This window comes from Phasianus colchicus, chromosome 3, assembly GCF_987193195.1.
Source record: "Phasianus colchicus chromosome 3, bPhaCol1.hap1.1, whole genome shotgun sequence".
NCBI lineage: Eukaryota > Metazoa > Chordata > Aves > Galliformes > Phasianidae > Phasianus > Phasianus colchicus.
The window spans coordinates 82652951-82671026 of NC_143438.1; the positions used below are offsets into that span (position 1 = coordinate 82652951).

The window sequence follows — 18076 nt, forward strand, 5'->3', positions numbered from 1 at the left end:
AATTGCCTCTATGAATGGATGAACTTTGCAGTTTCCAATTCTGCTTTACCCATTCACTCTCGGAAAGATTTGCTGTTAGTAACTACCCTGTAGAAATCTCCCCCGACAACAATACCCGTGTCACTCGCGTTAAAACAAGCCCGGAAACACGTTAGACGGTTTAAGAACTTGAAAAATGCTTTCGGATTTGTTAGTTTGTCTCTAGAATTAGTCGCTCAGTTCAACCAGAGCAGGGCACCGCAGCTTCCAGCCCAGCCGCTGCTGTCGGCTTCCAGCAGCTTTCACTGGGCTCCTTCTCTCCCTTAGCAGCATTTCCCCAGCTTCCAGCCCCCTACTTGAACTGATGGAAAAAAGGCACTAGGTGGCACTGTTGAAGTGAGCGGAGCGCGGGCAGCCCGCTTCTCGGAGCTGACGGATCTCTCCCCACCCGACCGGGACCCCCCCCGATGTTCGACTGCTCAGCCCGCGTTTCCTCAAGGCCCACAAAGCTCTCTGCTTGCAGGAGGTGAAGCCTACAAAGGGCATGGTGTGCAGACACCGTTGGTGAAGCTGGAGGGGACTCCTCACCCCATGGTACCTCCTGCTGTTTTGGGACTCTCCCCGTATCCAAAACATGGTTGCAAATTGGTAGCTACCTGAAGTGGATGGAGGTTTTTTGGGTACCATAGTGAAGTATTCAGGTTTCTGGGTGTGCTCAAGAGGAAGAAGAGCTTTAGGATGTATGTGGAAGCTGAGCTGCTTGAGAAGCCTTGGTAGGATGAGAGGGAATGGCCTTAAGTTGCACAAGGGGAGGTTCAGGTTGGATGTTAGGAAAAATTTCTCCTCTGACAAAGTGTTCAGGCACTGGAACAGGCTGCCCAAGGAGGTGGTGGAGTCCCCATCACTGGAGGTGTTCAGGAAACGTGGAGATGTGGCACTGAGGGACAGTATTGACAATACTGGTGGTAAGTGGATGACTGGACTAGACGATCATAGAGGTTTTATCCAACCATAATGATGCTATGATTCTAAGCTGGCCTGCTTCAAAGAGCAAATCTGCCATTAATTTAGGCCAAAGCTTTGTAGCTGTTTTAACCTGGCAGAACCAGGGAAAGCAACTGTCTTACCATCTTCAGACTCCTCGTTCCTGCTTTTGCATTGTCTGTTCCCTATGTAAAGAGAACTGACCTAAGTCAGCCATCTGGGGAAAGGACATAGCAAAAAAGTAAGAACAAGTAATATGGGCAGGGGCAAAACTGCTTTAGGAATAAGTGTTTGTGATTGTTTGTAGTATCTCTTAGACAGGAGGGCTTAGCAAGCATGACAGACTTCTTGAGTAGACACCTAGACTACAGAGTGTTCAGGCATTCCTGTTCCAGGCTTTCCTCCCTACTCACCACTATTCTCATGCAGCAACCACCTCCAGTTGGTCAGTGCTGCAGCACTTCCCAGTACAGGGCCCAGCACAGCTCTGCCGTCAGGCAAGGGTGACATTTCCATGTCTGCTCCAAGCTGGGCCAGAGGGCAGAAGGGTGGTGAGATGGTACTGTAACCCTTATTCATACTATCACTTCCAATCTTCCGAATATCCAGTGTAAACCAGGCTTATAACATGAAGAACACTGGTTGTATAGGCAGGCAAGGAACTAGCACCGAGCTCTGCTACCATTATACACGTCCACAGTTTTGCAAGCAAGTTCCCAGCATCTGTGTGAGTCCTAAAGCATGATTTCCTAACATCAGCTTTTCTCTGGTGCTGCCAGAGGCAGGAGAGGTTTCCATTATAGCACAAATGGCCCAAGTCCATACCTGGACATAGATACCCCAGTGAGCTATGCCTTAAGGAGCTGGATTTGTCCATCTCTGATGGGCTACCTGGCACTTGTCTGTTTTGTTTGCACTGGGGAATACACATCTAGGATCATTTCTGAAATAAAATCTAGTTATGAGGTTGATTGCTTTGCTGTGTTGTAACCAAATGACTTTTTGGACCATTATTTCTTTGTTTTATATTCCATTTTCTTAACAGTTTAAATCTGGGGACTGCACTTCTCCTCTACTGATGATTGCATATTACTGTGCAAATACACACTGTCACACAAGCTTAATCCTTTCCTCTCTGGGTTTGAACAGGGATCAAGAGACAGGGTCTTGTGTGGCACAAATCTTCGTGTCCCGCTCATGTTCTGGGGACAGAAGCACTTACATCACACAGCAACTTTGTTTTAGCAAATGACATAATAATGGGAGTGGTGAGTCTCTAACGTCTGCAGCTACGTCCTTCTCAGCCATAATGCTGTATGATCACACTGTTAGGGCAAGAGGGGTAACGTAGGTCTCTGAAACTATGTTTGGCTATGAGGAAGGAATTAAAAGTAGGAGGATATGATTAATGCCAATCCACACATTGTTAAAGAAAATGGATGTGTGTGTTTCATTAGAAGCGTATCACATCTATGTTCATATGTTATGTTATGTCTACATGGTTACCATTATCAAACAATCTTGTTTTCTAATTGGGATTTATAATCACCAGAAGTGGGGAAAAAGGATTTCTCTGCTGCTACTGTCTACAAACGTAAATGATTCCTGGCTTTAGGGGAATAATCTCAATGAACTAACCACTCATTTTCTAACAAGGCAATGGATATTTGTCTGACAGAGGTCAGAAAAAGGGTATTTTGGGGGGTTTGACGTAGATGATGATTCAGTAAATTAATTACCTCAAAGCAAATTAGGGAGTGAATTGTGAGCGTGTTAGCCTGAGTTGCTTGCTTTTAGCCTGAGGATATGGTCCGTGTGCATTTTGCTTCTCCTTTTCTATCACCCTTGAATATGTTAATCCTCTGCCTAAAACACACATACACACACCACACACACACACACATACATTCCTACTCCCTCTCCAGGAACAGCACGGTTTGCAATATTGAATTGATTGCTTCAGGGAACAGATCTGTGTTAGAGATAACTGGCAGCGCACAAAGCCATTTCCTACCTGCGCCTATGGAGCGGCTGCTCAGGGTGAGGGGAAGGGGAATGTTCTCGGGTGGTAACCAGGCGCCGGCTGCTGCCGGCTGCAGGACTGCCCTAACAGCATCCAGAGTAGCTTTGCTGGCAGGAAAAAGCAAAAGGAGCTTCTGTGAAGCTGAAGTGGCTGAGCCCATCCGGGCTGAAGGGCTCTTATCTCACATTTCTGAGGTAAGGATTTACGCACACGGTTTTATTACAGGTCAGCTACTGTGTGGAACTTATCAGAAAGAAATGCAAGAAGCAAATTGTTTGCAATAAGTATCTGTCTTCACAATAAGAAAATGAGTGATAATAAAGAACTTTTTCATACAACAGTGAAAAGCTAGAAATTGAACGTAGATGTTTTCGAGTCAGACATGAGACATCTCATAGGGGGCTTTCTTTAATAGTTGTCTGTACTGTGAAGGGGAGTGGTGGATTCCTATGTTTTGAAATCCTTTGGATGCTTTTTTGGAAGCTACGCTTTAGTTCAGTGCAATTTATTGGACTCGGTACAAAAATAGCTGAATTTCCATAACGAAGGCATCAGACTGAGTGAGTGAGCAGTTCGTTTTGTCCCTGTACTCCACAAAACTACCAACAATTGGACTGACATACCGGGTCTGTCCCACATCTGTTTCCATGTGTAGCAGGTCCTGCTGAAAGTGGGAAAGTTACAAAAACTGATACAGCTGCAAGTGAAAGCAAAATGGTGCCCTAAATTATGATTTTAAGGCAGCTGAGAATCCATTTGCAGATTTTAATGTAAATGTTGTGGATATTTGTTGCCACTCATGAAGAATGGATGCAGGCAGACCTAAGGCTCTGTGGTCATTTTCACTATATATAGAAGTATTTTAGAGACTACTGTATTCTGGGCATTTAAATCCAGGGTTATTTACAAGTAAAACTTTAAAGGATCTAGAGAAAATCACTGGTCTTTAAAATGAAATAACTCATGCAAAATTTAAACTTTCCAACAGTTTTGTATAAGAGAGAAAGCCATAGCTCTAACCAACTGTTAGAAGTTTCAGGTTCAGGCTGGGAATAAGTCGTGTACATTTGGATGTGTCTTGAATGCTTGGCTGGGATGAACAAAAATGCCCTTCAAGATGATATGAGGTAGTGAGCCTTCAGGTGTAACCAGCATGGAGCAGAAGTAAAAGTGGATCGGTTTGGGGTTCTTTCTCTGAAGTCTAATTTAAGGGAAGTGATTTAATCACATGCCTGTTATCTACTATGACAGCAGTGAAAGCCCAGTTTAGAATGGCTCAAAGTTATTTTTGAACAGCAGCATTATATTCCATGTAGGATCCATAGATAGCATCACAGAAAACAAAGAGCATATGCAGCTGAAAGACAGACCTGCAGACTATGAATATACTAGTAAACTAAACTGACCAGAGCCAGGCAGCTCAAGGATGCCATATGTTTATCCATGCAACTTCCCTGCTGCCAAGCTCAGGGCAGCACTGATACTGACCAGTCTGTAGACCTTGACCTTCCCTGAAGAGGACCATCTCCTCACCTGGGAGAGTGCTGGGTCTCTCACCTCCATTGGGCTGCTCACAGAATGGAGAAATAGTCCTTCACATTCCCAAATGCCTTCAGGTGGAGAAGCTGGACAGAACAGTCCTGATTTACAGGGGTTTTCAGAAAGCCCCATGGCTGCTTGGAGGTAGTTGCTTTTATTAATTGCTTTGCTTTTATCAGTTGGTATGCAGAGAGTGTCAGCCAACCTGGAGCATTATCCTGGTCTTCAGCAACGTGGTGTTTGGATTGGCCTTCCAGCAGTTCTGCCAATTGGGGCACTGCTATCCTCCTCAGCTGCTACATGGCAATGAAGACATGGGGATCTGGATCTTCAGAGGTACTTCACTCACCAAAATGAAGTTTTCATTGAAATGAAGTTTCAATTTTCATTGAATTTCAGTTTAATTGAAACAAAATTTTCATATATTGAAATAATTAAGTTAGACTTTCTCCCACTGTATGAAATTTAGACAAGGGGTCAGCACACCTTTTAGTTTATATTTATGGATGCTCTGCTGTCTGTAGTTGATACTTACTAAACAGTTCACCCAAACTTGTGATTTTACCTAAATACATGTTTTCTAGCTAACTTCTCAAGAACACAATCCATTTTGAATGTTGGTGATAAAAAGGTGAATGCTATTAAATAGACTGCCCTTTCCTGTCATCACCATCTCAGTGAGAGATGGATCACTACCCTACCAAGCATCTGTGTTCAGCTGCCCCAGCAGACCTCTGGCCTTCATGAGTCTTTTGGTTCATGGTTTGAGTAGGAGGTTGGGTTGGTGTGTATGGCTGCTGAGCTGTTTGGGCTATTCATTGGTCAGGTGGCCACACAGTTATTGAAGGTTTTGGCCCAGTGATACACAGTGCATCTGGAGTGTGTATTAGTATTATTATCGACCATGGGAAAAGAGGGAGTTCTTTGGGTAGGCACAGCCTGTTCCAATGCAATAAGGGGAAGCATGAGCTTCCCACATTAGGCTGACTGCCCTGCTGTCCCCACCATAGGCTGCACACTGTCCTTGTATCTGATACCCCGTGGGCTCAAAGCAGCCCAAGCTGTCCAAGCTCTTTTCATCATCAGATGGTAGCTTAGTGTAGAGGGTAATTGAGAGAGATTGTGTTGTGGACTGACTCTTAAAGGATCACAAAGGGTGGTGAAGCACTGGCACAAGTTGCCCAAAGAGGTGGTGGATGCCCTGTCCCTGTATACATTCAAGGGAGGATGGAGTCTGAGCTACCTAATCAAGCTGTAGGTGTCCCTGTTCATTGCAGGTGGGTTGGACTGAATTGCCTTTAAGTGTCCCTTCCAATTTAAATGACTCTGTAATCCTATGACTCTACGATTGTGGCTAAAGAGACATCCTATCTGCTGCATCTTTTGGTATTTAAGTCAGTGGTTACCCTCCACTGTTGCTGGAGGAGACAGCAATGCTCTGACTATGAAAATGTCTTCAGCATTTCTGGGACATGCATGTTTCTACAGAATTAAATGTACCTTATACCACTGATTTTATTGCACTTTTGGAGTAGCCATCTACATCTCACACAATGACGCTGTTATTTAAACCGTGATATCTGCAAACACCCCCTGTTTGTGACTAGTGAGGAAAAGTGCCACCTTCCATCTGCCATCCAGCTGGAACTCAGGATGCTGCTGAACATGACTATTAACAAGTATCTGGTCTGCAAATAGTTACCTAGGAGAGCTCTGTCTTTTCTCCCACGACATTCACTGTGACCTGTAGCGGTCTCAGCTTTCTGAGGTTGAAAACAATTTTCCTTTTGAATACGCTCATCTAAGCATGTCAGGCTATGTCTGCTGTACCACATTACTCAGAACCAGCAGCAGGCTCCAGCCTGGTCCCATCATGGACCTTGCTTTAACTTCACTCTTAGCATCCTTCCTGGTATGGTTTTGACCTCTGCCAGCTAGTGCTTCCCCAGGCAATGATGTACACAATTGTGTAGTTGGGAAGTGTTTCCGATAGGACACAGACATTGTCTTTTCTCCCAGAAAAAAATCAGTTGTGTGAACATAAACCATAACGTGTCCATTCAGAGCCAGTGAACAGGCTCTAATTCACAGGTAGCTGATTGCCAAGACTTGAGATGGAAGCTCATCTCTTCACCCAGTCAACAGCACTTGCTCAGATCCCACTAAACTATATAATTGTATAAATTCTTTAGTACTTCTTTTTTTTTTTTCTCCAGTGAGTTTGAGCTAAGCATATGCTGTATCCTGTTTGTTGTGAATAAGTATGCAACGCAAGCTCAATTGCATTCAGTTCTACATACACGCAGCAAATTTAGCAAATTCCAGAACAAAGCAGACACATGGTCTTCTAACACAGATGCATTAAGGGGGTCTTAGTACCTTAGTTTAATATTAACTGATATTAATTACAATTAATGATTGATTTACTTGATTAATATATTTTAAAAGAAAAATGGAAGATGTTTAATTACAGTGATGACATACAAGTTACAAAGTTCATACCCATGGTTTGCAGATGGTTGGATAAGCCTGAAATACTGAGAGACAGTGTCTTGATTTGATTTCTGATGTAAGTACAGTGGAGATTAAAACAACTGCAGTAGCATAAATCTCTAGCTTCTATCTATTACTCTGAGTCCATTCACTCTGAGCAGACTCACTTTGCTGGCCTTTGGCCAAGTCTGTCATGGGGAAGAATCATGTTGTAAAGAAATAGCATCCTGACTCTGTAGGATGCTGTTTGATCTTGCCTATATCGACGGGGCTAAGCCATACTGTGACAGCATTATGGCAATGTGCTGCAGCCTTTTGAAGATCAGGGGGTTTTCTTCATCTATATAAGTTGTAATCCTTGTTGGAAAGAGAAATGTCCTGGGTGGAGGCACAGAAACAGAGAAATCATGGTAAAAACAGAACTAGACTAGGGGAGAACTTACATACAGAGATATTCCTAAGGAGGCTTTTCTTGCTTGAGCCCAGTTCCAGGCCTTAACACAGCATCTGTGTATCAGTGCTGTTCTCACACCCAGTCCACAATGATGGTGTGCCACCTCACCTCCTCCTGAGGTTTAATTGTTATATCTTGGATGCAGCAGTGGAAAAACAAAACCTCAAACTCAGAGCTGTCTTTATCTTGTATCCTGCCTCTGAGTTTGCTCAGCTGCTCTAGATCCTCTCTTACGGGTGAAGAAAGTAAAGGGCTATGAATGTTGGTGAACCGGTAGCATTTATTTAATCAATACGTAGATTTGTGCCTCTTCATTTCAGACAAACACTGTAAGCTTAATGTAAGCTTAAAAATTCAGGAGGCAGCGTCACATGTTACCTATAGGAAGTAGCAAAAAAACCCTCAAAAGTACAAACAAAAAAAAAAAACCACGCACAGAAGCTTCCATTTTCACGTTCAGAAGAAGTATGCAGGTGCACCAAAGAGTCAAGGAGGACCGGAGTGATGATAACTCATACATGGGTATAAGAGATGTCAGAGGAGCTTTTCAGACTCTCCTCTGCCCTTGGACTTTAGCTCTTTGCCCATCACCAACAGTGAAAAAGGGTAGCTGCAAAGTAGCTTTGAAGCAAGGGAACCAGGAGTCTAGTGGCCACCAAGTTGAACATGAGCCAGCAGTGTGCCCTTCCCACAAAGAATGCCAACAGTATCCTGGGCTACTTTAGGCAAAGTATTGCCAGCAGTTCGAAAGAGGTGATCCTTTCCATCTGCTCAGCACTGGTGAGACTACATCTGAATTACTGTGCCCAGACCTGGGCTCCTCAGTGCAAGAGAGATGTGGACATACTGAAGACAGTCCAGAGAAGAGCTGCAACAGTGATGAAGAGATTGGAGCATCTCTCTTGTAAGGATAGGCTGAGACCTCAGACTGTTCAGCCCAGAGAGGACGCTTGGGTGGATCTCACCAATGTTTGTAAATTTCTGAAGGAAGGGTGCAGAGAGAACAGACAGCCTCTTTTCAGTGGTGCCTGGTGCCAGGACAAGAGACAGTGGGCACAAACTGAAATAGAATAGTTTCCTCTGAACATCATGAAGTGCTTCTGTTCTGTTTGTGTAAAAGAGCACTGGCAAAGGATGCTGGTGGCTGTGGAGCCTCCTCCTTAAAGATCTCCAAAAGCTGCCTGGACATGGTCCTGGGTCTCCTGCTCTGGGTGTCCCTGCTGGAGCAGGGCTTGGGCCAGAGGACCTCTAGACATCCCTTTCAACCACTCTGATTTTTCACATGTTGATACTTTAGCCCTGTAGAACCAAATAAGATGGAACCAACTCTGGTTCTCTTTCAGCTGAGAGATACTGCAAATATCTGAGTTAGGAGTATGTAGCATATGAGCAGCCTGGTAGTGCCTACTGTCCTATTACCCCATGAGGCAAAGTATTTGATCTTATCCCTATGGTCTCCATTTACAACTGAACAGACTGTAATCCTGAATGTCATTCTTGCTTTGCACAAAGACTCAAAGGTTTATTTTGCCCAAGTAATAGTGTCCAATAAAGATTGTGTCTATATTTGTCTCAATAAGGGAAACCATTCTGGTATTTTTTGGCCACTTCTTTTACCTAGCACTCACAATACCTTCCTATTTTTGAAACTTCTCTCTTTCTGATTAATTTCATACAAACTGGCACAGACTGTCAAACATACTGACATATTATGTCTGTGTAAATATGAAAATAGAGGAACTTAAAACAACCTGTCAGAAGTTAGAGGGATTTTGAAAAAAAAAAAATAGTCTAAAGGATGAATGACAAATGCCTACTACAGCTACTGCCCCTTGCACATCCTAGCACTTAGGTCTCGTTTTCCTGTGCAATGGAACATCTACATTTTCAAATGCCAATGAAATTTAACAGATCTTAGTCACAGGGAGTTGCACTGGATTAATAATGATTCTGGCTCAGTGAAAATTTTGTTTTATGAATCTTTTCAATTTTTCCATCATAAATCTTGGATGATTTGTACATGCCTCTATCTTCTCTGTTCCAGGAGACAGTGTTGCCTATGGTAGTTTGGTGGTTGTTTGGGCAGCCAGAGCAGGGAGGGTAGGGCTGCTAACTGCCCTCAGTTCTTATCTCATGTCTGCTGCTGGGAATCTCCATTTCCTCTGGTGTCATTTTTTTTTGACATCTTCTGGATGGCTGATCAAACTCCTCAGCAGCTGGCCAATGTTGTGGTAAATGCAAACCATCAAACAAGATCACCAATGCACAGAGCTGGGCAGAGCCTGTTCATGGTGGTAGGTTCAGCTGGTGCATCTCCAATCCTTCCTCTGAAACAAAAAAGGTCTTTCATCAAAGTAAAATATAAAAATCATTATTCTTTTTAATATCTAGCATCCTACTTCCCTATGGCCTTCCTGAGTATTTCTCAGCTCCTTCTGCTGCTGACAAACACCCAAGCAGCAACTTGTGTGGTGCAGGATTTGGCATGCTTTGCTGAAAAAACCACAGCATGGGCTCACAGATCATCTCTACAAGCTGTAAAAAGTCCCTAAATGAGGATTAAGTGTTTATTTTTTGTATCTTGTTTCTTGCCTGTATGAGTACCTGTGAGTCTGCTTGTTTCTGGGTTGACCAGTGTTGTTCTCCAGGTGAGTGCAGGAGGCTAAGGAAAACCGAGTACCTGGTCAAAAGCTTTGATGTCCTTGTGCTGAGTCTTCAGATGCTCAGGTGGAAATGCTTCCCAGGGGCTTTTCCAGGAGGGCCTATTACTGTTTAGCACAGGAGCCGATGATACGGAAACCTGATCTCAGACAAAGGTCCTGAGAATGTCCTCGGCACTCTGGGCCAACTCCTGTTGGGTAACTCAGCAGAAGCACAAGACCTTTATCCAGGTCTCTGGTGTCCTTTAGTTGGACCCAATTAAATGCGCTCCAACTTTCTGCTCTGCTCCCTTTACCTCCAACCAGGCAGGAGCTGAAGGAGAGCAAACACGGCTGTAACCTCCCAGCAGGGTGTCCCAACAGTGCCTGGCACGGCTGGGAAATGAGTCAGAACCTGCTGGAAACAGAGCAACCTGGGAGGAATCTGCTTCATCACACTGCTGCTGTTGCCCAATGTGAGCTTTGCGGTGATCGGCTCCAGCTGACTCAGTGTAGAGTCCTGGCAGGGGAAAGCTCTCATCAGGAAGTGCGTGTGGTTCAGACGGCTGTGGACGCCGCATGTCGGAGAGCCTCAGCTGGCACATGTCTGGGAGAGAGCAGCCAGAAGGGATTCGGTGCTGAGTGTTGCAGACAGAGCTTTGTATCAGTTGGAGTGAGGAAATCTAAGATCCCTGTATCTCACATTTGTGCCGAGAGCTTTCCTGTTGTCCAGAGAGGGCACCTTCACTGTGGATATATTGAAAGATCTGTGGATGATCGTAATGTTAATAATTATTCACCAATAATATTAATACTGTAATATTAATATTCACCAATAACATTTCTCACCTCTGCTCTCCGCTGTGAATATTATACGAGCTCAAATCAATGTTTTTAACCTACTGTATTTGAAAAGATCTGAAATCACATAAAAAGGACTTATGCTTGCCTTTTGCTCAGTGTTACTGGCAATAACATGAACCATACGTAATTTCATATCCATTACAAAGAGGAAAAGTGACAAGATAAATACAGGGGCGATATGAATTTGATGTTTACTCACACAGAAAACAGGAGGATGCATTCACTCTTGCTCTGAGTCTGTTGCAGAGAGAAACTGCATTCAGAGCTGCTCAAACAGAATATATACTGTTGTTCACATGTAGCTATAAAGTGACTGGTCTGAGTGAGAGGAGTTTTGAGCCCCAGGAATGTTTTGCACAAAAAAAATAACATTTTCTGATAGTGTCCTATCTAGCAATTTATTATATCAGTGGGATTTCCTCTCCTCTCCTCTCCTCTCCTCTCCTCTCCTCTCCTCTCCTCTCCTCTCCTCTCCTCTCCTCTCCTCTCCTCTCCTCTCCTCTCCTCTCCTCTCCTCTCCTCTCCTCTCCTCTCCTCTCCTCTCCTTCCTTTCTCCCTTCCTTTCTCTTCCTTTCTCCCTTCCTTCCTTTCTCTTCCTTTCTCCCTTCTTTTCTTTCTCTTCCTTCCTTCCTCCCTCCCTTCCTCCCTCCCTTCCTTCTTTCTTTCTTTCTTTCCTTCCTCCTTTCTTTCCCCTACCCCCCCCTCCCCCCCCTTTTTTTTTTTTAAAGATTGCTCTGTATATGAAGAATGAAGTTCCTATTCTTTTTTATTTTCTGTCCTTTTTGCTACAGCTCACTGGTTGCTTTGCTTTCTTTTCCCAGCCTTGTAGTGTTACCTCCTTCTCTCCCTTCCCCCAGTCTGCCACAGTGTCAGTGAGAAACAAAACTACTGAAACCTGAGCTTTCTGGTTAGAGAAGATGAAGAATGAGAGGAGGAGGTGGTAATTAAACCCTCCCCCATATTATTCATGCAAAAGAATTGTCTTTGAACACCACTTCATCCTGGGAGCCTCTCAGAGTTCAAAAGAAAAGCTAACTTGTTGTCATTCTGGGGCCTTAATCTAATCACAATGTCTCCCTTTGATTTAAAAATCTACTTAGAAGGTGGAATCTCTCTCTCCATCTACTGTTTTATATTTTATTTTCATATTTTGGTTTGAAGCATGTGCTCCTTGTTGTTTTGGTGTTTTTCCTATAATGCAGAGGCTGGTTATTGTCACTAGCTATCATTTAAGAGGTTCAAGCCTTCGGTAGTATCAAGAACAGCAAAGTTTTTGTTCTCTGTGTCAGTAGACAGTTCTCTATATCTCTACGTACACGATAAGACTGAAAGGCTGAGCAAAAATTTCCTTAATTTTTCAAGGTATTTCCAGACTTGTGCTCTGAGGAGAAGATTAAATGTAACTGATTCTTCTTGGAACAGAGAAGATCCACTGTTTTTAATCAGTTGGTGTGTTAACAGCACTGTTTTCAACAAGAAAGCCCAGCAAATAAAAACAGTAATAGTACATTTCCATGCAAACTGCACAGATATTCGCACACAAGTATATGTTCATATACATACATGCATACTTAACCAGTTTTGTGCTATTTATTACATAACTCTATACATGCACTACATCACTGTGTGGAAGTGTACAAAAAAACTTCCACTATTGTTTCTGAGATTTCCATTTGAAAATTCTAGTGTTACTCAGTAATGTCGGTAAGACAAGTCTGATTTCCACTTTATTGACTGCCCTCCAACATCCTCCCTTACTCTAGTATTTAGTATTTATTCTAGTATTTACCCTAGTATTGGCCTACCAATTTCAAGGCTTGTTCAGAGCACACTTGCTTGTATCAGGTGCTTCTGCAGATTCTTGCAGAATTTGAGTATGAGAGTGTGCAGCTGGACATTAGCAAAAACTAAGATACTCTCATTGCAGGTTGGGGTGTTTCTGAGCAAATGAGTTGAATAGTGAATTTTAGGTTCATGCCTGTCTAATGGTGCTGTAGAGTTCCTTGTCCAGATGGAAGTGTGAACACCTGGGCTTTGGTGCTGACTCTGTGTATGTCTGAAGACATACACATACCTAAGGCAGAATTTCAGAACATCTGAATCTTGTGATTTTAACTTAAAATGAAATTATAAGGTTTTATGTTATCTTGAATATCTGAGGATAAAAAGAAAACCTTTGGGCCCTAATCAATAATAATGATGATTGCCTCAAGTTGCACCAGGGGTGTTCAGGTTGGTTATTAGGAAAAAATTATTCTCAGAAAGAGTGGTCAGGCACTGGAACAGGCTGCCCAGGGAGGTTGTGCAATCCCTGGGGGTTCCCAAGAGATGTGTAGATGTGGCACTGAGGGATGTGGTTTAGTGGGCATGGTGGTGGTGTGTTGATGGTTGGATTAGATGATGTTAGTGGTCTTTTCAGTTTTAATGATTCTGTGATTCTATCATTCTGTCATTCTAGTTTAGATCATTAGTTCTAACATTTGTAGATGTAGATTTAGTGATATATATTTTAAATCTGTATCCTGAAGAAGCTTTATTATACTACTCATATAAAAGTAATTTCAAAAGATCCTAAGTAGTTCTGACATGTAATTCTTATGTTTGAGTTCATCTCTCCTAACTTTGTATCTCCAGGTATTTTGTGTTGAATCTAGGATGATAACTTAAATTCTCTTTCACTGCTTAATAGACAAACATAGACACTGCTGATTATAATGTGTCCCTTCCTAAGATTGTTTTTTTTCAGTGAATTTTTCATAAAATCTTTGTGTGATCATTTAAAGAGAATATCTCATTCTTATGCAGCTAAGTAACAGACCCATCCTTAAGACTCCAAAACTTAGCATTCACAGGAATCAAAGTCTGCTTTGTTAAGACTAGCTGGTAAAGATAAATGTTGCAAAATTATTATAATTAACCTTAGATATTCAGAAATGCCAATGGAGGAGAGGTGAAAAGTGAAGATTCATATTTAGAAGCCCCCAGATTAAAATGGCCAGCTGAATTCTGGATGATTTTGAATTAGAGCAATGGGAATGGAAGAGAAGTTGAAGTTAATGTTGCTTTTCTCTATCAAGACTATGTGACTGTGCATAAAGCATTCAAGTTCTCAAGGACATGATGTGAAGGAGAACTTACTTGGCAGCAATCTGTTTGCAGATTAATATTTGTGCTCTTTAGAGAAGCCCCTTCACCTAGCAGAGTAGATCTTTTCTGTCTTGCAAATAACTACAGCTTTATTTTTTGTGTGAAATACATATTAACTTGCAAAATGGGATGAAACTCTCATGAACAAACAACTTGAAAGGAGTTGTTTCTTGGTAAACAGATGTGGGTTCAGTTGCAGATGTTATCAATAAAAATAAAATGCCCGAAAACAGGGAAATAAATAACTCACCAATAACATATAAATTCACAATTTTCTGTAAAACTCAGCCAGGCTGTTAGAGTCACAGCTCCCATTTCTAGTAAAATCTAGTAAAATATCATTCTGTACTAGCTGGTTGTACTTTGCTGATATTTATTTAAATGAAATACATGTGGAAAGATACCAAAATGTGGACTTCAGTCTCTCTGTAATTTTATGCTAGTCTGCTTACAGACAAATTCAGGATGTCCTGACCCATTCTGGGTTACATCAGACTACAGAAAACCACATAAATATCCACAGTAGCAAAAACAGTCTTTTGGTCAGAATAATTTTAAAAAGAAAAAAAAAAAAAAGTCCAGTGTAACCCATACTCCAGATCTCTGATTTTCATTCACAGAACCCAAAAGAATTAGTAGGCAAGGTTATTGAGGTGGCTTCTGAGCCACACTTCCAACATTAAACAACTGAGGCTGAATTTGTGTTTGGATTTGGCTGATTCAGTGACACCAAATCAAAGCTGTGGGTCTGGTTCCTTAAAACGACCAACACAACTATGGTCAACAATTACATCTTAGCATCAGGCAATTCTGTAATGTTTAATGTGGCTTACATCTGTGGCTGGAAGGCAGGGAAAACTGTAATCTTTTTTTTTTTTTTTAAATACTAATATTGCTTTTCTTTTTTAAGATAAATAAAGAGGAAAAAGCCTTGTCTCAATAAAAAAATAATATATTTTTGATGTTGTTTATTTATTTCAAGAGCAAATATTTTAAAAAGGGCTAAATCTTGTTATTTTTGCTTTTACACTTTTCCTTTATGCTCCTTCTCTAGTGGGGGATGTCGCCATAGAGAAGACAAAACTGTTGTTCCTACAAGAAGTAGAGAAGAAAACATTCTCTGATTAAAATGAGGAGCAAGTTTCACATTATACCTCAGCTATTCTTTGTGTAGCTCCAAAGTAAAAAGGAGTGGTGGGCTATGGGGTTCTTACTTAAGTAATTCTTCAGTATTTGTCATCCACAAAATGATTTTCCCATCTTTGAAATCTTTAGGTGCTTGTAGATTTTTCTGGTTACAAACACCATTATGGTATTTGTAATGTAATTCATCAGTGAGGTACTGGGAAGCCAAGGCTGTGTTACATCCCCATCTACTTTTTTTACTGGCACCCAAGATGATCATTCCTCTCATGGGCTGAGGCCAGCCTTGGTGACTTGTACCTCCAACACCCATCTTTCCCCTCACTCTTAGAACCTTACTGTCACTTTGTGTCGCTTTTAATTTCCATTTCCATTTTTTTTTTCTCACTGAACTTCAGTGAGATACTTGTTGTTCACTGAAACTTGCCCATGCCGATAGCAGAAGTACATAGCAATTATTTTAGGGTGCTCCTGATTTACAAGAACTGCTGTATTTAACATTTCTATTTGTGAAAGAAAACACTCCAAATTCCATCTTGTAGTGGCAGGACTTAGAAACTCACTTTGATGCTTTGGCGAGTTTGTCCAAACCAGTTCAGTGAGATTTCCACACTTATCTCCAAGGATTCATGGACTCCCGAACAAGATGTGCAAATCTCAGCCATCTCAGTTCAGCAATTTTGGTTCTCATGCAGTCAGAGCCCAAGGGTACTCCTTTGAATGCTTAACAAAATGAGGGCCAGATAAACACAGAGCAGAGGGCCAACGAAATCCTATTGTAAATCTATCAAGCAAATACAAAGTGCTCCCTGACCATCAGGCTGGTTCCAAAACTGTATTTAATAGAGGATTTTTGTGCCAAAGAGCTCCTGTTGCTGAATCATGGGGAGCTGAGATATTGTTTAATCCCATGTTCTTCCTCCTTGTTTCCAGATATGTGACTGGACTTCAGATTTCCCCCCTCCCTCAACACATACCATTCCAGTAGCTGTAGAAACCAATGAAAATTTAATTGAACATGCGAGATTCACTCATTTCACTCATTCCAAGTATGCAGCCACACACTTCCAAAATGCCCTCCAGACATGCGAATGTATAACCTTGGCTTGGCCATCGCTAAAAAATGGTCTTAAATGCATTTGTAAGGCAGAAGCTTTGTGGAACAATCATCTACGTGTAATAGCTGTGGGTGCTGATAAGCACTTTTCTTACAGCGTTGTGATGAGGGAGATGCTTACAATTGCTTCTGATGAGAGCACTTCTGTCTGCCACCTCGCAGGAAACCAATCAGGGATTATTCTTAAAAGATACAGTTACCCATTGGAAAATTCATGACATTTATTTTTGGATATGGGACTAAAACCCTGTTCTACAGAGGTGAGGAGAATTTCCACTGATTAGATCAGGCTCCAGACTTCTTTTTCCAGTATGGTTCCTAGATGAGCTCAATCTCTCAATGCTTCCTGAAGGAGTAGAAAGGCAAGTTTTGCTTCTCATGTTCTCTAAGAGCAGGTTTAAGGCTGGGAACCAGCTTTAGCTATCACTAGTTCATTAACTCAGTGATTAAGAAGAGTTTGATAATGACACATTCTGAAAACAGACAGTGTGGTAGCCGCAGATTACTAATCTCTGCAGCTGCAGATGAGAAATTGGTTTGCTAACAATAAATAAATTCTTCTGAGAATGAAACTTGCCTTCTAGAAGCAAAAACACTTCACTCAAATGGATTGTGTTTGTCATCTTCTTTTACCATGCGTATTTTTACCTTTTTGCCTGATTTCCAAGTGCAGAATAAGAATACCCATTTCATTTTGTCCTTCTTGTCTTTAGATTTTCATTCTGAGAATGAAATCCTTCTTGAAGGAAGGTCAAGCTTTCTACCTCCTTGCAGATGGCAAAACTGAGTCATGGGGAGAGGTGACTTAGGTCATCAAGAGACAAATGGAAAAAGCAGTTGCATAAACCTGATCTCTGGAGTCCCTGCCCAGTTGCTAGCTCCTGTAAATGTCAGACCCAGAGGGTTTAAGCTAAAACCAATAGTGATAAATAGGAAACTCCCTGTTGACTTTGGTGGGCTTTGAAAAATCAATATACAAACACACACATTTCTGTATACCAGGAAAAACAAGTCACTGCTACAATCTTCAGCTTTGTCAGAAGTAAAAACATGAAATAAGGCTTCCACAACCTCAGATGGTTTTGTCTCCACGTTGCCTTGATCTCATCAAAAAAGTGTTAGATTGACACAGCGATTACAGTTCCTGTGGTCAGTCAACAATAACGTTATCACCACAGCTGTGGTGTGACTGATTACACATGAGTGTGTACACACAATGAGGTGGGATTTTTTTTAGTGGAAGATGAGTTTCATTGCTGTGGGTCTGGCTGTCATGCAGACTGCCCGGACCTTGTGGACTGCATATGCTGGGGCACTGGAAAGTTTCACTCTGGCTGGATGCTGCTGTGGAACTGCTATTGAGATGGGCAAACTCTGCTTAGTTCCAGTAAGCTTCCAGAGTAAGGTAAGCAGTGCTGTGTCTCCTCCAAAGTCTGGATGAAAGACCAACACTGACAGGGCTTTACGTTGCTCCACCACTTCCTCTGCCAATTCTGGATCAGCACTCCTTGAAGAGTTTTCTGAAGAAAAGAGAAAAATAGAAGCCATGCATCTTTAGTTAAATCATTTTTAATTTTCCCCATTCTTAAATGTAAGAGTTCAAAGCTTTTAAGTCACATGCGTGCTACTAATCATCATTTTCCTGCCGAGCATGTTAAAACTTCCACTAACTCATCTTGTGTCCACATTTTAAG

The 18076-nt window shown here is 41.9% G+C and overlaps 1 long non-coding RNA gene across 3 annotated transcripts in view; it reads left to right on the forward strand.

Annotated features, from left to right (window-relative positions):
* Positions 1-439: 439 nt before the first annotated feature.
* Positions 440-18076, forward strand: part of LOC149918713 (uncharacterized) — a 79880-nt gene continuing 62243 nt past the window's right edge. For 2 of the 3 annotated variants that reach the window (XR_016465305.1, XR_016465307.1), the window contains exons 1-2: positions 440-3180; positions 4705-4861. This is a non-coding gene — a long non-coding RNA (uncharacterized LOC149918713). The remainder of the gene's footprint in view (positions 3181-4704; positions 4862-18076) is intronic. The other variant, XR_016465306.1, reaches the window with a different exon arrangement.